Raw genomic sequence first — 15,946 nt, forward strand, 5'->3', positions numbered from 1 at the left:
TAATCTATTAAGAATCGGTGATACGAGTAACCATACTTTGTCTTAAAATTTTTTTAATCAACAACGATAATGGGTCTTGGTGCAACGAAAATAGAATGTCGAACAATGTGAAGCAGTCTAGTTGAAGTTATAATCATTGAACTGAATAATTTTATTAGTTGGGAGCAATAAGGACATGTTCTATCGCTGAATTAAATAGAGTCTGTTAAGTAAAACTTCAACAAGGAGTGAGGACATTTAGGACAATTTTTCAGATTTCAGATTGGGAAGGAACTAAGTCATCGCAGATAATGATAAATACAGTCCTAGATCATAATAGAGTGGGTAGCTCGTGGCAGATGGCACGTGACTCACGCGTGAACAACCCCATGGTTCGCGGGGGCGATTCGTAAATAAATTAGCCTCTATCGGATCCCGAGATAACGCGTTATTTATGGTTAGCTCATGACGGTGCACCCTTAGGAAAAAGTGGTGGGCCGCAGGTAAAGTTGATCGGGCGTATCGCTTAATGCAATAGAAGGGATCAACTCCTCGGTCTATTCGGCTCTCCAGATCCGAGGTGCGCTCAGTTAGAATAAGTGGACTTTGCCGTTCACCCTTTAATCCTATCCACATCCTCTAATTGTCACGTGCCATGATTCCTTTTTTTATGTTGATCAATTATGTTCATTATAACCGATTGCATGTTAAAGCAAATCGACATCTGTTAATTGAACTGACAGTTGTTTAATTTATAATGAAACGTGAATTATACATAGAATGTATAATGCGAAAATTAAGAAATGATTTTTGTACGCATTATCATAAACGTCTAATCCGAATCTATCTCTTTAACTTAAATCGAGTCAAGCGAAAAGTAGCAAATGACAAGAATTTCAATTTCTCGGAAGGAAATTAATGTTTGGGGAAGAACTTATTTGAAATTTAAGCGAATGGGAACTGGAACGGCGCGGCGGTGTAGGGCGTAGGGGCTGTATATTCGCGAAAGTGTCACTTCCGATATTGCTTTTATATTGGATTTTCGATCGTATTTCATTGAGGTTAAGACGACTCGGCAAAAGACGTTTTTTGATTGTGCGAACGGCTCCTCTCCGGAGGATAGAATTCAGATTAGACCTTTGCCCTTTTTAACCGATGCGGGCGAGAGTGGAGACTGAAAAGAGAAAAAAGGTGCACGGGTGAATGACGGAGGTACAAACCGGGTAGGATACGTGACCGTAGGGGCCTCTGGTATCGATTAGCAAACCAGGTGTACCACGCCCAGCTATCAATTAACAACTGCTCAAACGGCCATGTTGAAATTTCGGGTGAAGCAAATATATTCGAGAACGGTATTACCATTTAATTCAACAGTGTTGTTAATTAATTTAAAAGAAAATCCATCACTAGTAAGCAGTTCTGCCTATTCTCATTTTTAATGAACGAAATTCTCGTCAGACCGAGTTAAATAATGATTTAAATAAAATAATTTCCCAGGCACTATTCAAACAACTCTTACTAATTACGCGAAATTTATAATGACGTTCTAGAATGCTTCCACAAAAGAAATATTTTTCATCAGATTTCAAAGGATGGAAATTGTACAAACATTGCAAAGAGCGCACAATTTTTCTTTGACCCGAAGGCCTGTACCGCCATGAAGGATCGGAGATGTTGGTGAATACGTGAACACTAAGAATAATTATCGTCATCGTTGCAACTGAAAAGATAGGTCAGGGGTCGCGAGTTGAATTTCATGAACTACATTTTAATTAATAAAGACGCGGTATTGACGTCATTCTCTGGATGTCGAGGAGTACTGTTTCACCCATAATAAACTAATATGATTTATATCCACACGTTGCTTCTCAAGCCCTACTATAATTCATACTGAATTCTATAAACCAGTACTTTTATATTAAAATTTAAGATCAATACGTTATCAAAGATTTGAGAAGCGAAGTTTCTAACAGAGGTACTATAAAATGACTACGAAGAACGAAAAGCTCAGGGCAAACTAGGCATATAAAAGTAACAAGAAACGGATCCACTTATTCTACTGACGCGGTACAAGCGTGCAACTGCTACAATGTAATCCACTTCGCCAACTCTTATAGAACTCTCCCCAGCATCATATTCACTTTGATACAGACAGTGATACATTATCCCGCGTCTTACGTCTTCTACGACGTTCCCACAAATTTTATTACCATCAGCGACACGTGCGATACAGTGCAAAATGATTTGAGAAGACACATCATGTTTCGATTAAATCTACAGTTTCGAAATTTATAGGTTTAGTATGGAAGAACACTGTACCGGAAACAAATCCAATATCATAATCCAATCTTATCAAGATGTTAATAATTTAATTTGACAACGTATGTCTTTTGAACCCGGGGATAGTTTTAAAATCCCTGGTACAGGAATGAAAAATTGCAGAATTGTGGGAATATCACGAGGCCTGATCTCTCCACGATAAATATTATCCACCCTCGGTCTCGCTGGTAACGAGATCGTATCTGACGGCGTTGCGTGTCATTTGCATATTTCAGCCGGAGGCGTTGGGTAGATCCTTGCTTTTGGCAATCCGAAATGCATGAGGGTGGCAACCACGCGGGTTCGATTTACATTTCACTATCGGGCGGTGCGTGTCCCTACCCTCAGGTGACGAACGGGGCTCGTGCAAAGTGACAAGCCTAAAACGCGTCCGCTCAACTTTCACCAATTACCGACAGTGATTAGCGACTGGCATGCTTAAAGAGAATTATAATCTTTTCTAGTGCAGATTTCGTATAGTTCAGACATCCTTCCAAGCCGTTATTCAAGGACATACATTAAAGACCAACATTATTCAAGGACATACAAATAAGTTTCTTTTATTTCACTCATAATCCAATATATCCTAAGTCTTCTTCAAATAACGTTGTAATTTCGTACCTTTTTTCTCTTTATTAGAACGATCGGGTGAAGGTAAACGTTAGAATCATCAACTCCGCGGGTTCTTTTCCCTGACGAAGAATAAACAACGTAGTGACTTACCCTGGCAGGACATGGCGAACTGTCCCTGGAGAGACTGCCGAGAGTCACCAATAAACGACGCGAAGCCCCCAACACTGAGTCTCGCCATCCCTCTGCAAATATAAACACAGAACCCTGGTTATTTATTGCAGAATATTTTTTTAGGGCTTGTACAATTTATCCTACACGTGTTTTTCCATCGAATCCTGCGTACTCGTTGCGGTCATGAATTATTCCATAGGATAAAAACGTATTGGATATTCTTACAATTATGCAGGCATGATGCGAGCCACGTGATTGTTTATAAGTAAAGTAGAAAGTATCAGGTCTAAAAAATTTGTAGAACTGTATCATCTATGCTTCTGTATTTTAGCAGTATACTGTTTGCCTGGAACGTCTGCTTTATAATACCGAATGTTTATTATCGTGTAGTATAACGCGAGTAAGAAAGCGGAATATAAATAGGGGAACGGCGACAGAGTAAGCCACAGGGGAGTTTCATATTGCTGGATTAAGCGTTCAACTTCCACCTTCGACTCTGTTTCCTTGGTCGGTGTCTTAAGCCCGAACCTGCTAAGTTATGATCGCGACTTTCATTAAACGGCCGGATGACGGATCGCTTTGTCTCGTTTAGATTACGACCGCGGCGATGAAAACGGATTTAATCATGGGAGGTCGGTAAGATTATTCGGCAGCTACCAGCGTTCCTGTTAATCCGTAGAATTTCTCAAATCAGCGGTTATAACATTGCCGGAACGTGTCCTCACGCCGTTAGTAAATTACGGAGTATAATACTTGAATTGGATTTATTGCAAGACAGATGTATAACGAAATTAAACTGTACATGTAATTATATTTTATATCTCGATTTTTTAATTTTTGCAAAATTTTGGCCGATCTTCATTGATATTTGTAAGAAGTAAAGAGAGAAAAATGGGCACGGTCTTTGATAAAGTCGACTTTGTCGTCAGGATTGCGGGCATAAATTCATAAGCGGTAATAATAATGAAGTTACGACATGAAACCGGGACCGAAAAGAGGAAAAGGACAAGAGATACGGTTGCAACGGTGGCCAGCAGCCAGCCACCGAATTAATAAATCTCAATTACGTGAGTTAATACCGGGGGCAATTCTCTCCCCTGGTGTTCGTAAGGAACCGGATACGAGGGTGAAGGCATTTCTATCGGGCATTGTCGTTGGAACAATGACGATGACGATTCTACGGAACCGCCTTCGTTTGTGTAAAGTGCAGTTGAAACGTGGTTGAAATTTATCGCCGTTTGCTGACGGCCCTCCCATGTTGATGGTTCCTAATATGCCTGTAGAAAAGTCCGGTTAAAAATTGTTTCGTGATCTTACAAGGCGTTTTATTCAGTATTTATTTAATTAATATCTGATTTAAAAAAAGTATACTGTTTGCCTGGAACGTCTGCTTTATAATACCGAATGTTTATTATCGTGTAGTATAACGCGAGTAAGAAAGCGGAATATAAATAGGGGAACGGCGACAGAGTAAGCCACAGGGGAGTTTCATATTGCTGGATTAAGCGTTCAACTTCCACCTTCGACTCTGTTTCCTTGGTCGGTGTCTTAAGCCCGAACCTGCTAAGTTATGATCGCGACTTTCATTAAACGGCCGGATGACGGATCGCTTTGTCTCGTTTAGATTACGACCGCGGCGATGAAAACGGATTTAATCATGGGAGGTCGGTAAGATTATTCGGCAGCTACCAGCGTTCCTGTTAATCCGTAGAATTTCTCAAATCAGCGGTTATAACATTGCCGGAACGTGTCCTCACGCCGTTAGTAAATTACGGAGTATAATACTTGAATTGGATTTATTGCAAGACAGATGTATAACGAAATTAAACTGTACATGTAATTATATTTTATATCTCGATTTTTTAATTTTTGCAAAATTTTGGCCGATCTTCATTGATATTTGTAAGAAGTAAAGAGAGAAAAATGGGCACGGTCTTTGATAAAGTCGACTTTGTCGTCAGGATTGCGGGCATAAATTCATAAGCGGTAATAATAATGAAGTTACGACATGAAACCGGGACCGAAAAGAGGAAAAGGACAAGAGATACGGTTGCAACGGTGGCCAGCAGCCAGCCACCGAATTAATAAATCTCAATTACGTGAGTTAATACCGGGGGCAATTCTCTCCCCTGGTGTTCGTAAGGAACCGGATACGAGGGTGAAGGCATTTCTATCGGGCATTGTCGTTGGAACAATGACGATGACGATTCTACGGAACCGCCTTCGTTTGTGTAAAGTGCAGTTGAAACGTGGTTGAAATTTATCGCCGTTTGCTGACGGCCCTCCCATGTTGATGGTTCCTAATATGCCTGTAGAAAAGTCCGGTTAAAAATTGTTTCGTGATCTTACAAGGCGTTTTATTCAGTATTTATTTAATTAATATCTGATTTAAAAAAGAAAAATTGAAATGTACTTAAAACACTAAATCTTAATGTAAATTATTGTTAATGTAGGCGAAAATCAAGTGAAGTTTTTATATTTCAATTTGACGTGACAGAAAAGATTTGCCATTCTATTTATTAAATAGAGATCTTTTTATTCAGACTTCTTTACAAATATAGTACAATTTTTATACAAATAACTCAGTGACAAAAACATCTCGTTCTAGTCCAGTAGACACTCCACAAAGGAAACGTCAGTTCGTTAGCATTTCTTATAAATCGTTAATCCTGTTTTCGCATACGTCAAGCAAACGTCGTCTGATGATCAAGCGCGCAAACATCGTCGAATACAAATGCGTCCTCCCGTTTGCACGTCGAATTAAACCGAAATAAATCATAAATATTAAACGAGGCTTTCAGTCGCGAGATTACGAGGGTTGCAACCGTCCCCACGGACGCCTCTGTCCGTTTCTCTTTCTCTCTGTCCCTTCTTCCCCCGTTCTTTGTCGCGTTCCCACCCTGTCGACGGAAATTGTGCGAGTCCTTTCCTTCCTTCCTTCCTATTTTCTAGACCGGTTTAGTAGCACAATTTCAATGACAATGAAACTCGACGAAGGATTTCCGGGATACCTGACGTACTTTGCGTGCGACCACTGACCACCGGACGACCGAGCCTCAAGATCGAGTGGCCACTGACCGTCTTCACAGTAAAAGCGCCCCTTTATACGCTTGGCCAACCTCAAAATCGTAAAAGACCTTCAAGCATGCCATAACTAAGTCACTATTATATATTTTGTTAATGATTCAAGTTACACTTTTTAAACCTGTTGTTATTTGATATTTTCAGATCCGCGGGCTAAAAGGAAAGTTTAAATCACGACGGAACTGATACAATCTGTTCGCGCCTCGTAACCAAAAAACGCGTCGCGCACGAGCTAAATCGTTAAGGGGTAGTTTTCTCCGAGCACGTCCAAAGCCACGAGGTTTAAGGGAAAGAAGGCGAGCGCCCCTAGAGATCGAGATTGGCGTCGCGAAGGGACTTCTACAGAGAAGAGAATGGTAAGAAGAAAATCGATGGTCGTTCAAACCGTATCCTCATTCGGGTCTCGCCGGAACGGAATGGCTTGATTAACTGACGACGCGTCGTTACTGCGACCACCCTGCTGGTCCAGTATTGCCTGCCGGGGTTACTCGATGCTTTTGGGGCTGCACCGCACACCCGGCAAGAAAATGCGAGGGGGCGTAACCCCCTCGCTCTTTATTCGGCTTTGCTTAATCACGTCCGCGGTTTTCCTTTACGTTCAATAAAAACTCCCCGGCTACTAACACGTTCTTCCCATTTTTTGTCTATACCGTCTCTCTTTTAAAAGTATCTACAGAATGTAAAGAAATGTTTGGTCTTGGCAATTATAATCGCAGACTTCGGATCGGTGAACATCTGTCAAAAAAATTACCGCAAAATTGTTCTTATATTTCAAGGTCAACAAGGACCTAGTCGGATAAGGAGATCAAATAGATTACAGACGTGTTTATAAAACAATGATAGCTGTCATCAATTGCCTACCTTCATGATAAGTTGTCTATTTTTCTGGGATCTCACATGTAGAATTAAATATTACAGGAATATATCCTAATTTAAATATCAGTCTACGGTACCTAGGATCCCATCAAAGGCGACCACTTCGAGATCATTGTTCTTCCTATCTGCTTGAATAAATTCAACCGGCGGAGCAGAGCATATGGGGGAAGCGCTAATACCGTTTTATGTGCGGCTTGATACCTATAACGCAATATGGTGCTCTTCGCTGCGTCACGGTTCGGAGATGCGCGAGAAGAAGAAACTCGATGTCGGCGAGAATGGTCGGATGGCGAGTGACGGCTACGAGGGTACATGTGCGCAATGAAACTTCTTACTTTATTCATAAAGTAGGGGCAGTTCCGTCGGGAGGGTCGTGAAACGAGGATTGGGGAAGAATATAGTTCTGGATGAGATGTTAAAAGATCAGAGCGAACCGGTGTCGCCAGAACGTTCGACCTTTCGCAATTTCAAAATGTGTCGCAATCAGGGGCGACTTTTTAGTTTGCACCCTGCTCGTGAAATTTCAATGGAGGAATTATCGCTGGAAATAATGAGCGCTTTAGAGAAGTTTATCCCGACGAGAGTTTAGAAAAGTTTGTCCGCCGGTCAATGATGAGAAACAGTTTTGACAAAACGGTTTAGCGGAGATAAAGAAATCGTGTCACGTTCCACGTTGAAATATATATAGAACTTCGTAACTCATTTCGAATTATTATCAAATTAATAGTTACGTAGTTCCGCGGTAATTCGGACAAATAAAGAAAATAAGCTTACAACGACCGAGATAAGAATACCGCTAATGACTAATTGAATCAAACGAAACTTATATCAATTAAGTCAATTACAAATGTTTTAATGACTTTATATTTGTCGAAGAAAGAACCAAGAATGAAGTTTTATATTCAGGAAAACCTTCTTCGTGTAAAGTGGGAATCAAATTCTTTTTGATAAAAGGATGACTAAACGACGAGCTTAAATGAGCCAAGAAACTGGTCATCGAAGTACGGGAAGCGTCAAACGGTCGCATTTCCGGTTCATGCGGCAAAGTGTTTCCCCGGCTTTCGAAGGGTGGGTAACCCCTTCTGTCTCATCGATGAATGTGAGGGGCAAAGGGCAACAATGCCGTAAGCAACCACTCAAACAGAGGCCTTTGTCTGGAAATCTCACTCGAATTCTCCTTTCTTTTTTTCCCCTCGCCCTTCACGCTTTTCTACTTCTTTCACTTCTACCCTGTCTTCCGGCAGGCCCGAGGACACACCTTTTAAGTTCTCGTAATTATAATACGAGCGAATTAAAAAACAATTTTCTCCTTCACATATACGAACATGTTTATATTCATGTACGAACATTTCTTCATTTTACCATTTCACACGCAACGCCTGCAATTAAGCGTCACCACTGACCGTTATACTATACCTCGAAACCTTACTTCTCCTCTGCCTCGTGTTTTCCCAGATTCTCGTATTCCCGTCCAAATAACCTCATTAAAACTTTTACGGTTTACCCTCACCACGAAAGAAAATACTCAACCAACATTTCCAATAAAATTCTTCCACGAAATTGTACGTTCAATTAGCTAACCAAATAAATAATTACGGACGGATATTTCACAAGGTATTCCGTTAATTAAGAAAAAATTATTCTACTAGTTTTCCTCTGCAAAATGTGTTTTCTTACATATTATCGACCCTTCGTCAATAATAATTGATAATATAATTAGATTTAACACATTTCATACGCAATTTACGCACGAGCACGGTCGAACGTCACGACCCGAGCCAACCTACCCGTGGCTGAGCGCGGGCCCTACACGTGCTCTTATTGGTCAGTGTTTTTCGTTAATAATTCAAAAACCATGCCTCATTTTGCATTTTTCCAAAGGAAATTATTATTCAGAAGGACCTACAGAATCTCTCTTCGGCTCTAATACTTTTACTGGGACACCCTGTATGTACAATGTAGGCGCACGGATTAGTTTTAATATGAATTTTCTATAGATTAGAATAATGTTCGTGCAGTACGATTTATTTATAATTGAACACGTTTCTTGCTAATCTATGTAGAGCAATCTACAGATTGTCTACATGTTTGATCTCTATCTTCATATACTTAAAATCTAGTTGAAATGAAACTATTTCCAAATTGCAGAGTGTAAATATATTTTATCACAATCCTTTTCTACAGTTCATTTTTGTTTATACCCATTCACCAGTGACGGAACAGCCTGTACATATCAGCGGTTCGCGTACCTTGAACGAAACGAAAAGTTTGCGAGCGAAGCGAAAGTTCCGAGCGCAAGGCCGAGAGAATGAAGTCTGCGGTTCGTTGGCTTGTTCATCCCGAGCGATGTACCAATTTCTTTCATGCTCTGTCTTCCCCCCTCGTAGCTAGCCTCGAGACACGATCTCGTTTTATCTGCTCGACCCCTTACACGATCCGCGTTTGTTACGGAGCTCCCAGCCTCGACCTACGTTCTCGCCGCTATCAACCAACCCCTGTCCGCCCTTCTTCTATTTTTCGCTCTTTTCTTCTCCCTCGTTCGAGGGCGACCATCCTCGAGCGGACCAGAGCCAGATAGAGCACGCAAGCGCTCCCCTCGAAGAGGGGTTACGCGCGTAGACTGCATCGTCCCCGGTAAGTGGATTCTGTCTTCGAGGCTAACGTCCTACGCCCAGGAGCCTACAGTCCAGGAGCCCGCGACAGAAACCGGTGATTCATTTCATTACTCAAGTGAACCTATTTTTCGAAGATGACGTATATTTCTGAGTTAGAAATACTTGGGAAAAAATTCAGTAGTACAACGCTTCCCGGGAATGTTATAATAATTTCACTTTTTGCCAAAATCATTATTACTGAAATTCTTGACAGTCGGAAAACCTTGTCGAGTCAATGAAGCAATTAGGCCGAAATCACTATTTCTGAAACTTTTTTTGTAAACAATATACATATAATATATAATGTTTAAAAAAAACGAAAAGATATTAGTAATGAAATTGGCCGAAGTTTTATGTCGAGGTCTCCCGGACTACTATCCTTGGTAGACTTTTCGATACGAAATGGAACAGAAGGAAACGGAACCGTACCGTTCCGCGAAGTTTCAATGGAAACGTCAGACACACGGATCCACCGGAAGTATTAGAGGATACCTGTCCATGGGACGCATGTCGGAAAGTTCGAAACGCTAGTATCTCGTGCTTGCGAAGCTTGAAACGCTACAACTTCTGCGTTGTGACTGGTTTCGGCAAAACTTTCCGATGTGTGGCGTACAGTAACAAATAGAGTAGCTGAATATATTTTTAACTCGGTTCTTTAAGAAGCATATAAAGTACAGAATGGAAAGATTGAGGACACGAGCAAACGTAGTACCTCCATGCATACTAGTGTTGATTCTGGGAACTCACGACCGTGTAATTAGCGTGGGAAGAACAATATTGGAGGAAGAGATAAAACAGAGACTGCTCGTTATTGTAACACCGTGAATGCGCTGGGAGGTTTCACGGATGAAATGATTCGCGTATTCGCGCGTTTCGAGAGCAAACTATCTTTCCTCTGTTAGATTCTCGTATAACCATTCGCCCCTCGCGATGCTCCAACGCGTTACGCAGCTTCCCCCGACAAGGCCATAAGAGTTATACAAGGTATTAGCGCCGAAACAGATGTAGGTGTATAGCGACGTGTCTAGAGCTCACCCTTCTTGCGGACTGACAATTTGTCACATTCGCGACCGCCGACAATGCCACCACCAACAGCAACACGATCGCCACCCCTTCTCTTCCCTCGAGTACGCAACGCATCGATAAGCGCGTGGCTGATAAATCGTGCGATACATGACCGTCATTATCCGACCCGAGAACTCCCCCCACTGCGAGGCTTATCGTAGAAATAGGATAATAGGCACGCGTTGGACACGATCGATGCTTGATACGAGTCAATGATAGGATCGCCAACGTGTACGCATTACTGATATAATTAAAAGGCACTTGTTCGTAGAAAAGCTGGCAAAGTCACGTGAAACCTCTATTGTATAGTCTGAAAAGTATTTTCATTTTACCTTTGATATTCTCAAAACGAAAATTGAGCTCACATTTCGATATAACGAACTTTAAATATAATTTGTCATAAATTCGTTAATGTAAAGTCATCGGAGTTTGTATGTTGCTAAATGGATTTGCAATGTTTCTCATACCCATAAACAGAGACATTAACATGTCAAATTAATTTAGTTTCCTATTAGCTTAATTGAAACGTGTGTTTTCGGAACGTATTTACCTTTCTAATTTTCTGATGATGAAAGTGAAAGCGGACCGCCTCGCTAATTCAAACCGTTGGTAATTAAACGTATTGAATGTCGAGCGTTTGACCAGACTTTTCAACGAAAACGCATAAAACCGTTCGCGTCAAAAGATTACATCGTCCATGACCGTAAACTCTCGACAGTCAAATACTACTCCAATATCGATGAAAGCAATTTGTCTAATGAAATTTATCGACAAAATCGACTCAACTACTTTTTTAACGTGGAAAGATATGAAAGTATAGGAAAGTCGTTTTGCACATTATTTCTCATCACTAGTTAAATAAAAATCTTTAGTACTTTTTCATCAAAATGAACAGATGAATAAATACTTCAGTAAATGAATAGCTTTCCTTGAGAATAAATAGTTTATATACATATTTACTCTATGTACAATCTACCTATTATCAAAATTTTATTTGTAGAAGCTTAATTAATAACGCATGTAACGCCATTTGTATTAGTTTGTAAGTGAATTCGTATTGTATGAAGGGGAGAATTCCATTCGTTTCGGTAGTTATATGAAAACAGATTCATGTAAGGAAACGGCAAGTCATACACAATACATGGACAATTTGTCATATTTGCGGACCTCCTCATTCTATCTACCATCGCAGCAACCCTCTTCCCCTTCAGAGTACTACACGACACATCTACGTTTGATGAATCGCACGATAAGCGACCGTCATTATCGGAACCTATCCCTATTTCCCTTCGACGTATTTCCGACGAATCGAACTGTCAATAATAAAATATCGACCAAGCAACCCTCAGAGTCAACCCCTCCGACGCGACCTGACAATTAAAATAAATAAATGATAAAAAAAGTAACTTTAAACATTTTCAAAACTATCTGTATAAATGTTGTTGATTCTGGTGGTTTAACATAATCTGAAATGTGTGCAAAAAATATTGATTTTGTACTGCTAAGTTTGTTTTTTACTGTGCTGCATTTTTGTTCCTAATTAAAGAAACTAGTGCTCAACAAATCGAGTTAATTATACAAACCTAATTGCCAGAAAATTTGTCGTTTGAAGCCACCGAGGCAAGTCTCTGGAGCCGGAGAATCCACTACGGACTCATTCCAAGCCACTTTTGCCTGGGCAACTGTCACCACAGCCATCGGAGTTCCAATTTTCGAAGTTTAATTCTGTAGCTCAACTACATGTTGCAAAGTAAATGAAATAAATAACGTAAAATAATAATTCATGTAATTCAAGGTAAATAAAATAGAAATCTGTTTCTTTATATCTCTGTATTTTTACTCTGTATTGTATCTCTGATTTTCTTTAAGTATACATTTTAAAAAGCCACCGTAACATTGTAATAGTGAAAGCTACTATTGTTTTAAAATAAGATATAAATAACAGATTATGAGAAGCATTCATCACAGGGAAAGAATTCGGTATTGTCGATGGTTCTAATGGTTAGCGTTAGACGAAACGGTGTATCTGGTGATTGTATCTCAAAGACAAACGAGCCGACAAATCGGATTCACGGGATGCCGGACATTAGAAAGGAACCCGAGGTTGTCGGTCGACATGGACTGAATTAGGTTTTCGCGCCTGGTGGTGTCTGCCCTTCCCTGTGCCTGTCCCGAGCTCAAGTCCCGACCCTTAGAGATTGGCCAGGCACGATTAATTGACAGTAGGCCCTTCGAGACTTCTCGACGAGATTCGAAACGACAGCTACGCATTCCAGGAGGGTGCGAAGAAAAGCGTAAGAACGCGAACGTCTCGCGTGGAAGTCCGTCCTGTTTCGAGTGTCGGTGAGACGAGATTAACTCGCGTTTTAACTTGTTGATCAGCCTGGTTGCGACAGTCTTTGATCGCCTCAAGCCGATGTTACATAGTTTGGATTAATTAACAACTTCAGTCGGATGTCGTAACCGTGATTGCAAATTAACTTTTGCGGAAGCTGATGAATACCTCGGAACAGCTGCTGTATTTTAAATACGAATAAAATACGTCTAATAACAAGGAACTTTTAACATGATTGTAATAATTCTGTATCATGCTAAACGATCGCAAAACATTTTTGTTCTTTATTCTCCTGGCAAAGAAAACAGTCGCAGAAGTCGTATGTATATTTAGTTGATAAATATCATATGAACGTGAGAACCCATGTGAATTCACGTGCCTATTTCAATGCAATTTTAATTTAGAAGTTGTCAGATGTTCCGGAAGTAATTGTCGAGCGGCACTATTGTATAACAGCAGGAAGCGAAAAAGGCGAGCGGCAAAGGGATATGTACGGCGGCAAAAGAAACATTGATTGAACACTGGGGGTGGCAGGCTGGTGTTGTCGAGGACCGATGAGGCGAATAATCGGATTTAGGGATTACCAGCGCTCCTCGTGTTGCCCGTAACGCTGTTGGTTTAGCATCGTCATCGTTTTCAGCAATAATTAACGCGATTACCGGATCCGCTTTCATAATTAACGATATGATAATGATTTGTGCCAATAGAAAATTGTCGACAACGTTAATCCATTTGATTTCGCTGAGTTTAAAAAAATACTTGATGTATTTCTCGATATTTCTTAATTTTGATATAAGTGAACTATTGTTTCCATGAACCAGGAAATTCGACGCACATAACGTGACGGGAAGGTACGTTGAAATTATCGGCGTTCGTTGAAGTCTCCACGGCTATACTCGTTACGACTTCAATATGTACTCTCGATTTTATACTCGCTGGTCGCGGAAAAGAGAAATCGATAAAAATGCTGAATACTTTAAAGACAAGAAATTATTCTTCTTTTGCACGAAAAATAAAGGATGCCTATACAATTCGTAAGCTCTTCTGTTTCAGAAAGAATTGCTCTACCTTCATAAATATCCAAAAATCGTTTCATCGTACGAAATTTTAAGTCTCGTTCGTGAAACAAAAATAAAAACGAATCGATATTCCTGTGTTCGTAGTCGAGGAGGAGAATAACTTTGATGTAGGTCAACATACGATCGTAACTAGATAGTAAAACGGCACATAGAATTAAATAACGCATGGAAATTTAGTACACGATAACCCAAGGATCATGATCATTATAAGCGACGATAAGAATAACAATACTTAAAAAGCCATTAGGGTAGCCAAATATCCGTTCTGAGAATAGCGAACGGCAATCACGAATGTTTCTCGCCAAATGAGGAGTCCCTTAACTGCCCCATTCTTTTCTAAAATATCTTTGGGGCCCTCTGAGGTCTCCTGCTTTTGCATGCAGTAAGCAAGGCATACTCGAAGTTATAACTACAGCATTATCCCCAACGTCGAACTGAAATTTCCCGTTGTTCCGGCATCGCCCTGTGTAGATCGACCTTTAGCATGCCACCCCACGACGCGAACGACTTGTTCCCTTGCCAAGCGCCCCAACCGATGTCCCTACCCTATCAGCCGCGCCCTAATATAAATATTATTACACTTTGATGGGGTTAGGTTGACATTGGGCCCCGCAGATACCCCATCAATGCGTTCTCGCCTCCCTCTTCCGCCCGCGCGCTTTATGCTTGCTTTTTCATTAGGCCCGAATTCCATCCGGCACGTGCCGCTATTTTTCCTGGCTTAAGCAACGAACGCCACGGTCGATATCTTTACAAGTCGTTTAAATATTTCACGGTAAAAAGTTGCACTGCTCATTGAATAGAGAATTTGATACACGTAGCAGGAATTCTTGTTATGGAAATTCTTTAACTAGTCTTCGATATTCAAAATACGATGAACATATATGCAAATCATCGTCGCAGGCGATGTAATAGCACTTACTGAAATATAAAATCGTAGAAACATCCTGTAAAGTAATTATTTCTTAATCATGAAAGAATCTTTAGTAATAGGGAAAGTTGGGTTCGTTGTAATTGCGAGAACTGAAAATGGAAATAAATCAATGAAAATAATCATTTCGTTAATTCTTTTTTTTATTCAATCGATTAACAACTGCTCTCACAAATTAACCGTAATGTACTCGACAATGTATGAACATAACAAATCATTGGACTGATTGCGAAATCAATTGATACGACATGGTCATTGATGTGTTAAAGAGCATAACTCATGGTATTCTTCGGTAACAATGACATCTTTAATAACCGGTTCAACAACATTACAGTATCATAGATTTCAAATACATACACAGCATCGGTACTCGATTTCTTTGAATATACATACGTACATGGTACATATGCATTGTGTGCTGGTTATGTGTGTGCCACCATCGTCGCCGTCGTGTGTAGTAAGTACCTTCGTTTTGTCTCACGTAACTACCTCGTCATACTCGCGTGCCAATACGCCAGTGATTCGTTTGCGTGTATGCATGTATGTTGTGTACATATGTATAATCCTCAGTATAGGCGCACGTGCATCTTTGCATACTGAAGTATGCGCGCAGGAAGTGCGAGTGCAATTGCTACGTTTCCGGTTTCGGTGTCGGTTGGTTTAAACAATTTCCAAGTGCGGCCGTCAATGTATTTTGCATCACCGTGCATTTCATGGAAGGGTAAATAATTATCTCGGCAATTCGTAGACATCAGACTGACGCAAGTATAATAGAAGTTTTCTCAAATAGACATAATACTGTGCTTTCTGTGCTTACGTCATTGAATGTGACAAGGAGCGAGGTTTCGATAAAACAATTTTGAGCAAAATACATTAATTC

At 40.4% G+C, this 15,946-nt stretch overlaps 1 protein-coding gene across 2 annotated transcripts in view; it reads right to left on the minus strand.

Moving 5' to 3' along the window:
• LOC108625583 (Vesicular acetylcholine transporter) overlaps positions 1–15,946 on the minus strand; it is a 59,983-nt gene that overhangs the window by 33,287 nt on the left and 10,750 nt on the right. For both annotated transcript variants that reach the window (XM_026814153.1, XM_026814152.1), the window contains exon 3: positions 3,022–3,113. The gene's annotated coding sequence lies outside the window, so the exon portion shown is untranslated. The remainder of the gene's footprint in view (positions 1–3,021; positions 3,114–15,946) is intronic.

This window comes from Ceratina calcarata, unplaced genomic scaffold (genome assembly GCF_001652005.2).
Source record: "Ceratina calcarata isolate Rehan_Ccalc_2016 unplaced genomic scaffold, ASM165200v1 scaffold368.2, whole genome shotgun sequence".
NCBI classification, from domain to species: Eukaryota; Metazoa; Arthropoda; class Insecta; order Hymenoptera; family Apidae; genus Ceratina; species Ceratina calcarata.